Raw genomic sequence first — 12,974 nt, forward strand, 5'->3', positions numbered from 1 at the left:
ATTTAACGTGTCACCCTTTTGCGGCCATTAGCGCCTAAACAGGGTGATCTAAGATGGCGCAAACTATTTGATTCATGTAGCCGCACAGGTGCACGTTAATTAGAGACATCAATCTCAGATATAGGTTGAACAGGTGAGTGGCAATCAACAAAAAAGTGAAAATTTCAAAATTTCTACTTTTTACCTTTTTTGTGTTTCCAGTTAAGGGGGTATATGAGAGGGGGGGATGAAACCAAGTGGATCACCTAGAGGACACTCGGGGCTTCCATTATCACCATCAACCACCTGCCTACCACCAGCAGGAGCGTGGGAATCCTATAGAATGCACCATGAGTCATTTTGCCCTGCACACAGGTGTTTTTCCACCCTTCTGCGACCTCTAGCGGCCGGAGTATATAAGCTAGGTGGGTCAAACAAATTGCATCGTTTAGAGGACACTCAGGGCTTCCATTTGCATCATCAATCACCCGCCTACCACCAATAGGAGCGTGGCAATTCACCAAAAAACACTTTGGAATTTAACGTGTCACCCTTTTGCGGCCATTAGCGCCTAAACAGGGTGACCTAAGATGGCGCAAACTATTTGATTCATGTAGCCGCACAGGTGCACGTTAATTAGAGACATCAATCTCAGATATAGGTTGAACAGGTGAGTGGCAATCAACAAAAAAGTGAAAATTTCAAAATTTCTACTTTTTACCTTTTTTGTGTTTCCAGTTAAGGGGGTATATGAGAGGGGGGGATGAAACCAAGTGGATCACCTAGAGGACACTCGGGGCTTCCATTATCACCATCAACCACCTGCCTACCACCAGCAGGAGCGTGGGAATCCTATAGAATGCATCATGAGTCATTTTGCCCTGCACACAGGTGTTTTTCCACCCTTCTGCGACCTCTAGCGGCCGGAGTATATAAGCTAGGTGGGTCAAACAAATTGCATCGTTTAGAGGACACTCAGGGCTTCCATTTGCATCATCAATCACCCGCCTACCACCAATAGGGGCGTGGCAATTCACCAAAAAACACTTTGGAATTTAACGTGTCACCCTTTTGCGGCCATTAGCGCCTAAACAGGGTGATCTAAGATGGCGCAAACTATTTGATTCATGTAGCCGCACAGGTGCACGTTAATTAGAGACATCAATCTCAGATATAGGTTGAACAGGTGAGTGGCAATCAACAAAAAAGTGAAAATTTCAAAATTTCTACTTTTTACCTTTTTTGTGTTTCCAGTTAAGGGGGTATATGAGAGGGGGGGATGAAACCAAGTGGATCACCTAGAGGACACTCGGGGCTTCCATTATCACCATCAACCACCTGCCTACCACCAGCAGGAGCGTGGGAATCCTATAGAATGCACCATGAGTCATTTTGCCCTGCACACAGGTGTTTTTCCACCCTTCTGCGACCTCTAGCGGCCGGAGTATATAAGCTAGGTGGGTCAAACAAATTGCATCGTTTAGAGGACACTCAGGGCTTCTATTTGCATCATCAATCACCCGCCTACCACCAATAGGGGCGTGGCAATTCACCAAAAAACACTTTGGAATTTAACGTGTCACCCTTTTGCGGCCATTAGCGCCTAAACAGGGTGATCTAAGATGGCGCAAACTATTTGATTCATGTAGCCGCACAGGTGCACGTTAATTAGAGACATCAATCTCAGATATAGGTTGAACAGGTGAGTGGCAATCAACAAAAAAGTGAAAATTTCAAAATTTCTACTTTTTACCTTTTTTGTGTTTCCAGTTAAGGGGGTATATGAGAGGGGGGGATGAAACCAAGTGGATCACCTAGAGGACACTCGGGGCTTCCATTATCACCATCAACCACCTGCCTACCACCAGCAGGAGCGTGGGAATCCTATAGCGGCCGGAGTATATAAGCTAGGTGGGTCAAACAAATTGCATCGTTTAGAGGACACTCAGGGCTTCCATTTGCATCATCAATCACCCGCCTACCACCAATAGGGGCGTGGCAATTCACCAAAAAACACTTTGGAATTTAACGTGTCACCCTTTTGCGGCCATTAGCGCCTAAACAGGGTGATCTAAGATGGCGCAAACTATTTGATTCATGTAGCCGCACAGGTGCACGTTAATTAGAGACATCAATCTCAGATATAGGTTGAACAGGTGAGTGGCAATCAACAAAAAAGTGAAAATTTCAAAATTTCTACTTTTTACCTTTTTTGTGTTTCCAGTTAAGGGGGTATATGAGAGGGGGGGATGAAACCAAGTGGATCACCTAGAGGACACTCGGGGCTTCCATTATCACCATCAACCACCTGCCTACCACCAGCAGGAGCGTGGGAATCCTATAGAATGCACCATGAGTCATTTTGCCCTGCACACAGGTGTTTTTCCACCCTTCTGCGACCTCTAGCGGCCGGAGTATATAAGCTAGGTGGGTCAAACAAATTGCATCGTTTAGAGGACACTCAGGGCTTCCATTTGCATCATCAATCACCCGCCTACCACCAATAGGAGCGTGGCAATTCACCAAAAAACACTTTGGAATTTAACGTGTCACCCTTTTGCGGCCATTAGCGCCTAAACAGGGTGACCTAAGATGGCGCAAACTATTTGATTCATGTAGCCGCACAGGTGCACGTTAATTAGAGACATCAATCTCAGATATAGGTTGAACAGGTGAGTGGCAATCAACAAAAAAGTGAAAATTTCAAAATTTCTACTTTTTACCTTTTTTGTGTTTCCAGTTAAGGGGGTATATGAGAGGGGGGGATGAAACCAAGTGGATCACCTAGAGGACACTCGGGGCTTCCATTATCACCATCAACCACCTGCCTACCACCAGCAGGAGCGTGGGAATCCTATAGAATGCATCATGAGTCATTTTGCCCTGCACACAGGTGTTTTTCCACCCTTCTGCGACCTCTAGCGGCCGGAGTATATAAGCTAGGTGGGTCAAACAAATTGCATCGTTTAGAGGACACTCAGGGCTTCCATTTGCATCATCAATCACCCGCCTACCACCAATAGGGGCGTGGCAATTCACCAAAAAACACTTTGGAATTTAACGTGTCACCCTTTTGCGGCCATTAGCGCCTAAACAGGGTGATCTAAGATGGCGCAAACTATTTGATTCATGTAGCCGCACAGGTGCACGTTAATTAGAGACATCAATCTCAGATATAGGTTGAACAGGTGAGTGGCAATCAACAAAAAAGTGAAAATTTCAAAATTTCTACTTTTTACCTTTTTTGTGTTTCCAGTTAAGGGGGTATATGAGAGGGGGGGATGAAACCAAGTGGATCACCTAGAGGACACTCGGGGCTTCCATTATCACCATCAACCACCTGCCTACCACCAGCAGGAGCGTGGGAATCCTATAGAATGCACCATGAGTCATTTTGCCCTGCACACAGGTGTTTTTCCACCCTTCTGCGACCTCTAGCGGCCGGAGTATATAAGCTAGGTGGGTCAAACAAATTGCATCGTTTAGAGGACACTCAGGGCTTCCATTTGCATCATCAATCACCCGCCTACCACCAATAGGGGCGTGGCAATTCACCAAAAAACACTTTGGAATCTAACGTGTCACCCTTTTGCGGCCATTAGCGCCTAAACAGGGTGATCTAAGATGGCGCAAACTATTTGATTCATGTAGCCGCACAGGTGCACGTTAATTAGAGACATCAATCTCAGATATAGGTTGAACAGGTGAGTGGCAATCAACAAAAAAGTGAAAATTTCAAAATTTCTACTTTTTACCTTTTTTGTGTTTCCAGTTAAGGGGGTATATGAGAGGGGGGGATGAAACCAAGTGGATCACCTAGAGGACACTCGGGGCTTCCATTATCACCATCAACCACCTGCCTACCACCAGCAGGAGCGTGGGAATCCTATAGAATGCACCATGAGTCATTTTGCCCTGCACACAGGTGTTTTTCCACCCTTCTGCGACCTCTAGCGGCCGGAGTATATAAGCTAGGTGGGTCAAACAAATTGCATCGTTTAGAGGACACTCAGGGCTTCCATTTGCATCATCAATCACCCGCCTACCACCAATAGGGGCGTGGCAATTCACCAAAAAACACTTTGGAATTTAACGTGTCACCCTTTTGCGGCCATTAGCGCCTAAACAGGGTGATCTAAGATGGCGCAAACTATTTGATTCATGTAGCCGCACAGGTGCACGTTAATTAGAGACATCAATCTACTAGGGCGCTCCGTTTACGCCTTACTTCGTAAGGCGCAAACTGCGCTAGTTTTTTCAACCTCTAGCTAATTCTTCTTTGGAACGCACATTGTATATATTTCTTCTGTGCGTGTGTATGTCACTGAACTCCTCCTAGACGGCTGGACCGATTTTGATGAAATTTTTTGTGTAAGTTCAAGGGACGTCGAGGATGGCTTAGATTCACAATTCGATCAACTAGATAATGTTTTAACAATGAATTTATTTATTATTTAAATTGTTGTTGATGTTAGAACGTTTTACATAGAATTTCGGCAGACTACGCTGCAGTTGTGTCAGATATTCAAAAGTTAAAGATTTAAAAATTCATCACTTTCGCTGTAAGAGTTGGCGTTATAAATTAGCGCCATCTGTACTTCATCTCTTTAACTTGATATTGAAACAGATAAAAATCATATGCTCTTAGTACTCCTAGACTTTCTATTATTCTATTGTTATTTTCGTTGTCATCTTATGATGTTTTACATTAGGGGGGGAGAGGGTTGAATCATGTTTGAAGTGTGTCTAAAAAACGATACTTTTTGAGTGAGATTTATAACAACCAACCTAACCTAAAAATTTATTTGTGTAGTTCATTAACTTCATAATAAATTTTTTAAATTGTTTTTACTATTCATGTTTTAAATGAAAAAAACTATTAAAAAACTAGAAAAAAATTCTATTAAAAATCATTTAATTTAAAAAAAATTATTCATTTTCCAAATTAAGAAGCAAGAAAATAAAATTACCCGTTTTTCATCTAAGATTTGTAACAATAAATCGTTTTCGGTGATAATTAAAAATTTTATTTTCAATAAATAACTCATATTCGTTGTGGATTACTCGGTTTATTTTGTATACATTTTTAATTAAATTTACACATGGGTTTGTTAACAACCACCCTAATCTAAAAATTATTTTTATAGTTTATTGATTCCATAACGCATAAATCTTTTTTGTTAATTATTTAAAATTTCATTCTCAATAAAAAAACTCACATTCGTTGCGTATTATATTACAGTATTTTTTTTATATATATATATATTTGATTCATGTAGCCGCACAGGTGCACGTTAATTAGAGACATCAATCTCAGATATAGGTTGAACAGGTGAGTGGCAATCAACAAAAAAGTGAAAATTTCAAAATTTCTACTTTTTACCTTTTTTGTGTTTCCAGTTAAGGGGGTATATGAGAGGGGGGGATGAAACCAAGTGGATCACCTAGAGGACACTCGGGGCTTCCATTATCACCATCAACCACCTGCCTACCACCAGCAGGAGCGTGGGAATCCTATAGAATGCACCATGAGTCATTTTGCCCTGCACACAGGTGTTTTTCCACCCTTCTGCGACCTCTAGCGGCCGGAGTATATAAGCTAGGTGGGTCAAACAAATTGCATCGTTTAGAGGACACTCAGGGCTTCCATTTGCATCATCAATCACCCGCCTACCACCAATAGGGGCGTGGCAATTCACCAAAAAACACTTTGGAATTTAACGTGTCACCCTTTTGCGGCCATTAGCGCCTAAACAGGGTGATCTAAGATGGCGCAAACTATTTGATTCATGTAGCCGCACAGGTGCACGTTAATTAGAGACATCAATCTCAGATATAGGTTGAACAGGTGAGTGGCAATCAACAAAAAAGTGAAAATTTCAAAATTTCTACTTTTTACCTTTTTTGTGTTTCCAGTTAAGGGGGTATATGAGAGGGGGGGATGAAACCAAGTGGATCACCTAGAGGACACTCGGGGCTTCCATTATCACCATCAACCACCTGCCTACCACCAGCAGGAGCGTGGGAATCCTATAGAATGCACCATGAGTCATTTTGCCCTGCACACAGGTGTTTTTCCACCCTTCTGCGACCTCTAGCGGCCGGAGTATATAAGCTAGGTGGGTCAAACAAATTGCATCGTTTAGAGGACACTCAGGGCTTCTATTTGCATCATCAATCACCCGCCTACCACCAATAGGGGCGTGGCAATTCACCAAAAAACACTTTGGAATTTAACGTGTCACCCTTTTGCGGCCATTAGCGCCTAAACAGGGTGATCTAAGATGGCGCAAACTATTTGATTCATGTAGCCGCACAGGTGCACGTTAATTAGAGACATCAATCTCAGATATAGGTTGAACAGGTGAGTGGCAATCAACAAAAAAGTGAAAATTTCAAAATTTCTACTTTTTACCTTTTTTGTGTTTCCAGTTAAGGGGGTATATGAGAGGGGGGGATGAAACCAAGTGGATCACCTAGAGGACACTCGGGGCTTCCATTATCACCATCAACCACCTGCCTACCACCAGCAGGAGCGTGGGAATCCTATAGCGGCCGGAGTATATAAGCTAGGTGGGTCAAACAAATTGCATCGTTTAGAGGACACTCAGGGCTTCCATTTGCATCATCAATCACCCGCCTACCACCAATAGGGGCGTGGCAATTCACCAAAAAACACTTTGGAATTTAACGTGTCACCCTTTTGCGGCCATTAGCGCCTAAACAGGGTGATCTAAGATGGCGCAAACTATTTGATTCATGTAGCCGCACAGGTGCACGTTAATTAGAGACATCAATCTCAGATATAGGTTGAACAGGTGAGTGGCAATCAACAAAAAAGTGAAAATTTCAAAATTTCTACTTTTTACCTTTTTTGTGTTTCCAGTTAAGGGGGTATATGAGAGGGGGGGATGAAACCAAGTGGATCACCTAGAGGACACTCGGGGCTTCCATTATCACCATCAACCACCTGCCTACCACCAGCAGGAGCGTGGGAATCCTATAGAATGCACCATGAGTCATTTTGCCCTGCACACAGGTGTTTTTCCACCCTTCTGCGACCTCTAGCGGCCGGAGTATATAAGCTAGGTGGGTCAAACAAATTGCATCGTTTAGAGGACACTCAGGGCTTCCATTTGCATCATCAATCACCCGCCTACCACCAATAGGGGCGTGGCAATTCACCAAAAAACACTTTGGAATTTAACGTGTCACCCTTTTGCGGCCATTAGCGCCTAAACAGGGTGACCTAAGATGGCGCAAACTATTTGATTCATGTAGCCGCACAGGTGCACGTTAATTAGAGACATCAATCTCAGATATAGGTTGAACAGGTGAGTGGCAATCAACAAAAAAGTGAAAATTTCAAAATTTCTACTTTTTACCTTTTTTGTGTTTCCAGTTAAGGGGGTATATGAGAGGGGGGGATGAAACCAAGTGGATCACCTAGAGGACACTCGGGGCTTCCATTATCACCATCAACCACCTGCCTACCACCAGCAGGAGCGTGGGAATCCTATAGAATGCATCATGAGTCATTTTGCCCTGCACACAGGTGTTTTTCCACCCTTCTGCGACCTCTAGCGGCCGGAGTATATAAGCTAGGTGGGTCAAACAAATTGCATCGTTTAGAGGACACTCAGGGCTTCCATTTGCATCATCAATCACCCGCCTACCACCAATAGGGGCGTGGCAATTCACCAAAAAACACTTTGGAATTTAACGTGTCACCCTTTTGCGGCCATTAGCGACTAAACAGGGTGATCTAAGATGGCGCAAACTATTTGATTCATGTAGCCGCACAGGTGCACGTTAATTAGAGACATCAATCTCAGATATAGGTTGAACAGGTGAGTGGCAATCAACAAAAAAGTGAAAATTTCAAAATTTCTACTTTTTACCTTTTTTGTGTTTCCAGTTAAGGGGGTATATGAGAGGGGGGGATGAAACCAAGTGGATCACCTAGAGGACACTCGGGGCTTCCATTATCACCATCAACCACCTGCCTACCACCAGCAGGAGCGTGGGAATCCTATAGAATGCACCATGAGTCATTTTGCCCTGCACACAGGTGTTTTTCCACCCTTCTGCGACCTCTAGCGGCCGGAGTATATAAGCTAGGTGGGTCAAACAAATTGCATCGTTTAGAGGACACTCAGGGCTTCCATTTGCATCATCAATCACCCGCCTACCACCAATAGGGGCGTGGCAATTCACCAAAAAACACTTTGGAATTTAACGTGTCACCCTTTTGCGGCCATTAGCGCCTAAACAGGGTGATCTAAGATGGCGCAAACTATTTGATTCATGTAGCCGCACAGGTGCACGTTAATTAGAGACATCAATCTCAGATATAGGTTGAACAGGTGAGTGGCAATCAACAAAAAAGTGAAAATTTCAAAATTTCTACTTTTTACCTTTTTTGTGTTTCCAGTTAAGGGGGTATATGAGAGGGGGGGATGAAACCAAGTGGATCACCTAGAGGACACTCGGGGCTTCCATTATCACCATCAACCACCTGCCTACCACCAGCAGGAGCGTGGGAATCCTATAGAATGCACCATGAGTCATTTTGCCCTGCACACAGGTGTTTTTCCACCCTTCTGCGACCTCTAGCGGCCGGAGTATATAAGCTAGGTGGGTCAAACAAATTGCATCGTTTAGAGGACACTCAGGGCTTCCATTTGCATCATCAATCACCCGCCTACCACCAATAGGGGCGTGGCAATTCACCAAAAAACACTTTGGAATTTAACGTGTCACCCTTTTGCGGCCATTAGCGCCTAAACAGGGTGATCTAAGATGGCGCAAACTATTTGATTCATGTAGCCGCACAGGTGCACGTTAATTAGAGACATCAATCTCAGATATAGGTTGAACAGGTGAGTGGCAATCAACAAAAAAGTGAAAATTTCAAAATTTCTACTTTTTACCTTTTTTGTGTTTCCAGTTAAGGGGGTATATGAGAGGGGGGGATGAAACCAAGTGGATCACCTAGAGGACACTCGGGGCTTCCATTATCACCATCAACCACCTGCCTACCACCAGCAGGAGCGTGGGAATCCTATAGAATGCACCATGAGTCATTTTGCCCTGCACACAGGTGTTTTTCCACCCTTCTGCGACCTCTAGCGGCCGGAGTATATAAGCTAGGTGGGTCAAACAAATTGCATCGTTTAGAGGACACTCAGGGCTTCTATTTGCATCATCAATCACCCGCCTACCACCAATAGGGGCGTGGCAATTCACCAAAAAACACTTTGGAATTTAACGTGTCACCCTTTTGCGGCCATTAGCGCCTAAACAGGGTGATCTAAGATGGCGCAAACTATTTGATTCATGTAGCCGCACAGGTGCACGTTAATTAGAGACATCAATCTCAGATATAGGTTGAACAGGTGAGTGGCAATCAACAAAAAAGTGAAAATTTCAAAATTTCTACTTTTTACCTTTTTTGTGTTTCCAGTTAAGGGGGTATATGAGAGGGGGGGATGAAACCAAGTGGATCACCTAGAGGACACTCGGGGCTTCCATTATCACCATCAACCACCTGCCTACCACCAGCAGGAGCGTGGGAATCCTATAGAATGCACCATGAGTCATTTTGCCCTGCACACAGGTGTTTTTCCACCCTTCTGCGACCTCTAGCGGCCGGAGTATATAAGCTAGGTGGGTCAAACAAATTGCATCGTTTAGAGGACACTCAGGGCTTCCATTTGCATCATCAATCACCCGCCTACCACCAATAGGGGCGTGGCAATTCACCAAAAAACACTTTGGAATTTAACGTGTCACCCTTTTGCGGCCATTAGCGCCTAAACAGGGTGATCTAAGATGGCGCAAACTATTTGATTCATGTAGCCGCACAGGTGCACGTTAATTAGAGACATCAATCTCAGATATAGGTTGAACAGGTGAGTGGCAATCAACAAAAAAGTGAAAATTTCAAAATTTCTACTTTTTACCTTTTTTGTGTTTCCAGTTAAGGGGGTATATGAGAGGGGGGGATGAAACCAAGTGGATCACCTAGAGGACACTCGGGGCTTCCATTATCACCATCAACCACCTGCCTACCACCAGCAGGAGCGTGGGAATCCTATAGAATGCACCATGAGTCATTTTGCCCTGCACACAGGTGTTTTTCCACCCTTCTGCGACCTCTAGCGGCCGGAGTATATAAGCTAGGTGGGTCAAACAAATTGCATCGTTTAGAGGACACTCAGGGCTTCTATTTGCATCATCAATCACCCGCCTACCACCAATAGGGGCGTGGCAATTCACCAAAAAACACTTTGGAATTTAACGTGTCACCCTTTTGCGGCCATTAGCGCCTAAACAGGGTGATCTAAGATGGCGCAAACTATTTGATTCATGTAGCCGCACAGGTGCACGTTAATTAGAGACATCAATCTCAGATATAGGTTGAACAGGTGAGTGGCAATCAACAAAAAAGTGAAAATTTCAAAATTTCTACTTTTTACCTTTTTTGTGTTTCCAGTTAAGGGGGTATATGAGAGGGGGGGATGAAACCAAGTGGATCACCTAGAGGACACTCGGGGCTTCCATTATCACCATCAACCACCTGCCTACCACCAGCAGGAGCGTGGGAATCCTATAGAATGCACCATGAGTCATTTTGCCCTGCACACAGGTGTTTTTCCACCCTTCTGCGACCTCTAGCGGCCGGAGTATATAAGCTAGGTGGGTCAAACAAATTGCATCGTTTAGAGGACACTCAGGGCTTCCATTTGCATCATCAATCACCCGCCTACCACCAATAGGGGCGTGGCAATTCACCAAAAAACACTTTGGAATTTAACGTGTCACCCTTTTGCGGCCATTAGCGCCTAAACAGGGTGATCTAAGATGGCGCAAACTATTTGATTCATGTAGCCGCACAGGTGCACGTTAATTAGAGACATCAATCTACTAGGGCGCTCCGTTTACGCCTTACTTCGTAAGGCGCAAACTGCGCTAGTTTTTTCAACCTCTAGCTAATTCTTCTTTGGAACGCACATTGTATATATTTCTTCTGTGCGTGTGTATGTCACTGAACTCCTCCTAGACGGCTGGACCGATTTTGATGAAATTTTTTGTGTAAGTTCAAGGGACGTCGAGGATGGCTTAGATTCACAATTCGATCAACTAGATAATGTTTTAACAATGAATTTATTTATTATTTAAATTGTTGTTGATGTTAGAACGTTTTACATAGAATTTCGGCAGACTACGCTGCAGTTGTGTCAGATATTCAAAAGTTAAAGATTTAAAAATTCATCACTTTCGCTGTAAGAGTTGGCGTTATAAATTAGCGCCATCTGTACTTCATCTCTTTAACTTGATATTGAAACAGATAAAAATCATATGCTCTTAGTACTCCTAGACTTTCTATTATTCTATTGTTATTTTCGTTGTCATCTTATGATGTTTTACATTAGGGGGGGAGAGGGTTGAATCATGTTTGAAGTGTGTCTAAAAAACGATACTTTTTGAGTGAGATTTATAACAACCAACCTAACCTAAAAATTTATTTGTGTAGTTCATTAACTTCATAATAAATTTTTTAAATTGTTTTTACTATTCATGTTTTAAATGAAAAAAACTATTAAAAAACTAGAAAAAAATTCTATTAAAAATCATTTAATTTAAAAAAAATTATTCATTTTCCAAATTAAGAAGCAAGAAAATAAAATTACCCGTTTTTCATCTAAGATTTGTAACAATAAATCGTTTTCGGTGATAATTAAAAATTTTATTTTCAATAAATAACTCATATTCGTTGTGGATTACTCGGTTTATTTTGTATACATTTTTAATTAAATTTACACATGGGTTTGTTAACAACCACCCTAATCTAAAAATTATTTTTATAGTTTATTGATTCCATAACGCATAAATCTTTTTTGTTAATTATTTAAAATTTCATTCTCAATAAAAAAACTCACATTCGTTGCGTATTATATTACAGTATTTTTTTTATATATATATATATTTGATTCATGTAGCCGCACAGGTGCACGTTAATTAGAGACATCAATCTCAGATATAGGTTGAACAGGTGAGTGGCAATCAACAAAAAAGTGAAAATTTCAAAATTTCTACTTTTTACCTTTTTTGTGTTTCCAGTTAAGGGGGTATATGAGAGGGGGGGATGAAACCAAGTGGATCACCTAGAGGACACTCGGGGCTTCCATTATCACCATCAACCACCTGCCTACCACCAGCAGGAGCGTGGGAATCCTATAGAATGCACCATGAGTCATTTTGCCCTGCACACAGGTGTTTTTCCACCCTTCTGCGACCTCTAGCGGCCGGAGTATATAAGCTAGGTGGGTCAAACAAATTGCATCGTTTAGAGGACACTCAGGGCTTCCATTTGCATCATCAATCACCCGCCTACCACCAATAGGGGCGTGGCAATTCACCAAAAAACACTTTGGAATTTAACGTGTCACCCTTTTGCGGCCATTAGCGCCTAAACAGGGTGATCTAAGATGGCGCAAACTATTTGATTCATGTAGCCGCACAGGTGCACGTTAATTAGAGACATCAATCTCAGATATAGGTTGAACAGGTGAGTGGCAATCAACAAAAAAGTGAAAATTTCAAAATTTCTACTTTTTACCTTTTTTGTGTTTCCAGTTAAGGGGGTATATGAGAGGGGGGGATGAAACCAAGTGGATCACCTAGAGGACACTCGGGGCTTCCATTATCACCATCAACCACCTGCCTACCACCAGCAGGAGCGTGGGAATCCTATAGAATGCACCATGAGTCATTTTGCCCTGCACACAGGTGTTTTTCCACCCTTCTGCGACCTCTAGCGGCCGGAGTATATAAGCTAGGTGGGTCAAACAAATTGCATCGTTTAGAGGACACTCAGGGCTTCCATTTGCATCATCAATCACCCGCCTACCACCAATAGGGGCGTGGCAATTCACCAAAAAACACTTTGGAATTTAACGTGTCACCCTTTTGCGGCCATTAGCGCCTAA

The sequence above is a fragment of the Bactrocera oleae genome, chromosome X (genome assembly GCF_042242935.1).
Source record: "Bactrocera oleae isolate idBacOlea1 chromosome X, idBacOlea1, whole genome shotgun sequence".
NCBI lineage: Eukaryota > Metazoa > Arthropoda > Insecta > Diptera > Tephritidae > Bactrocera > Bactrocera oleae.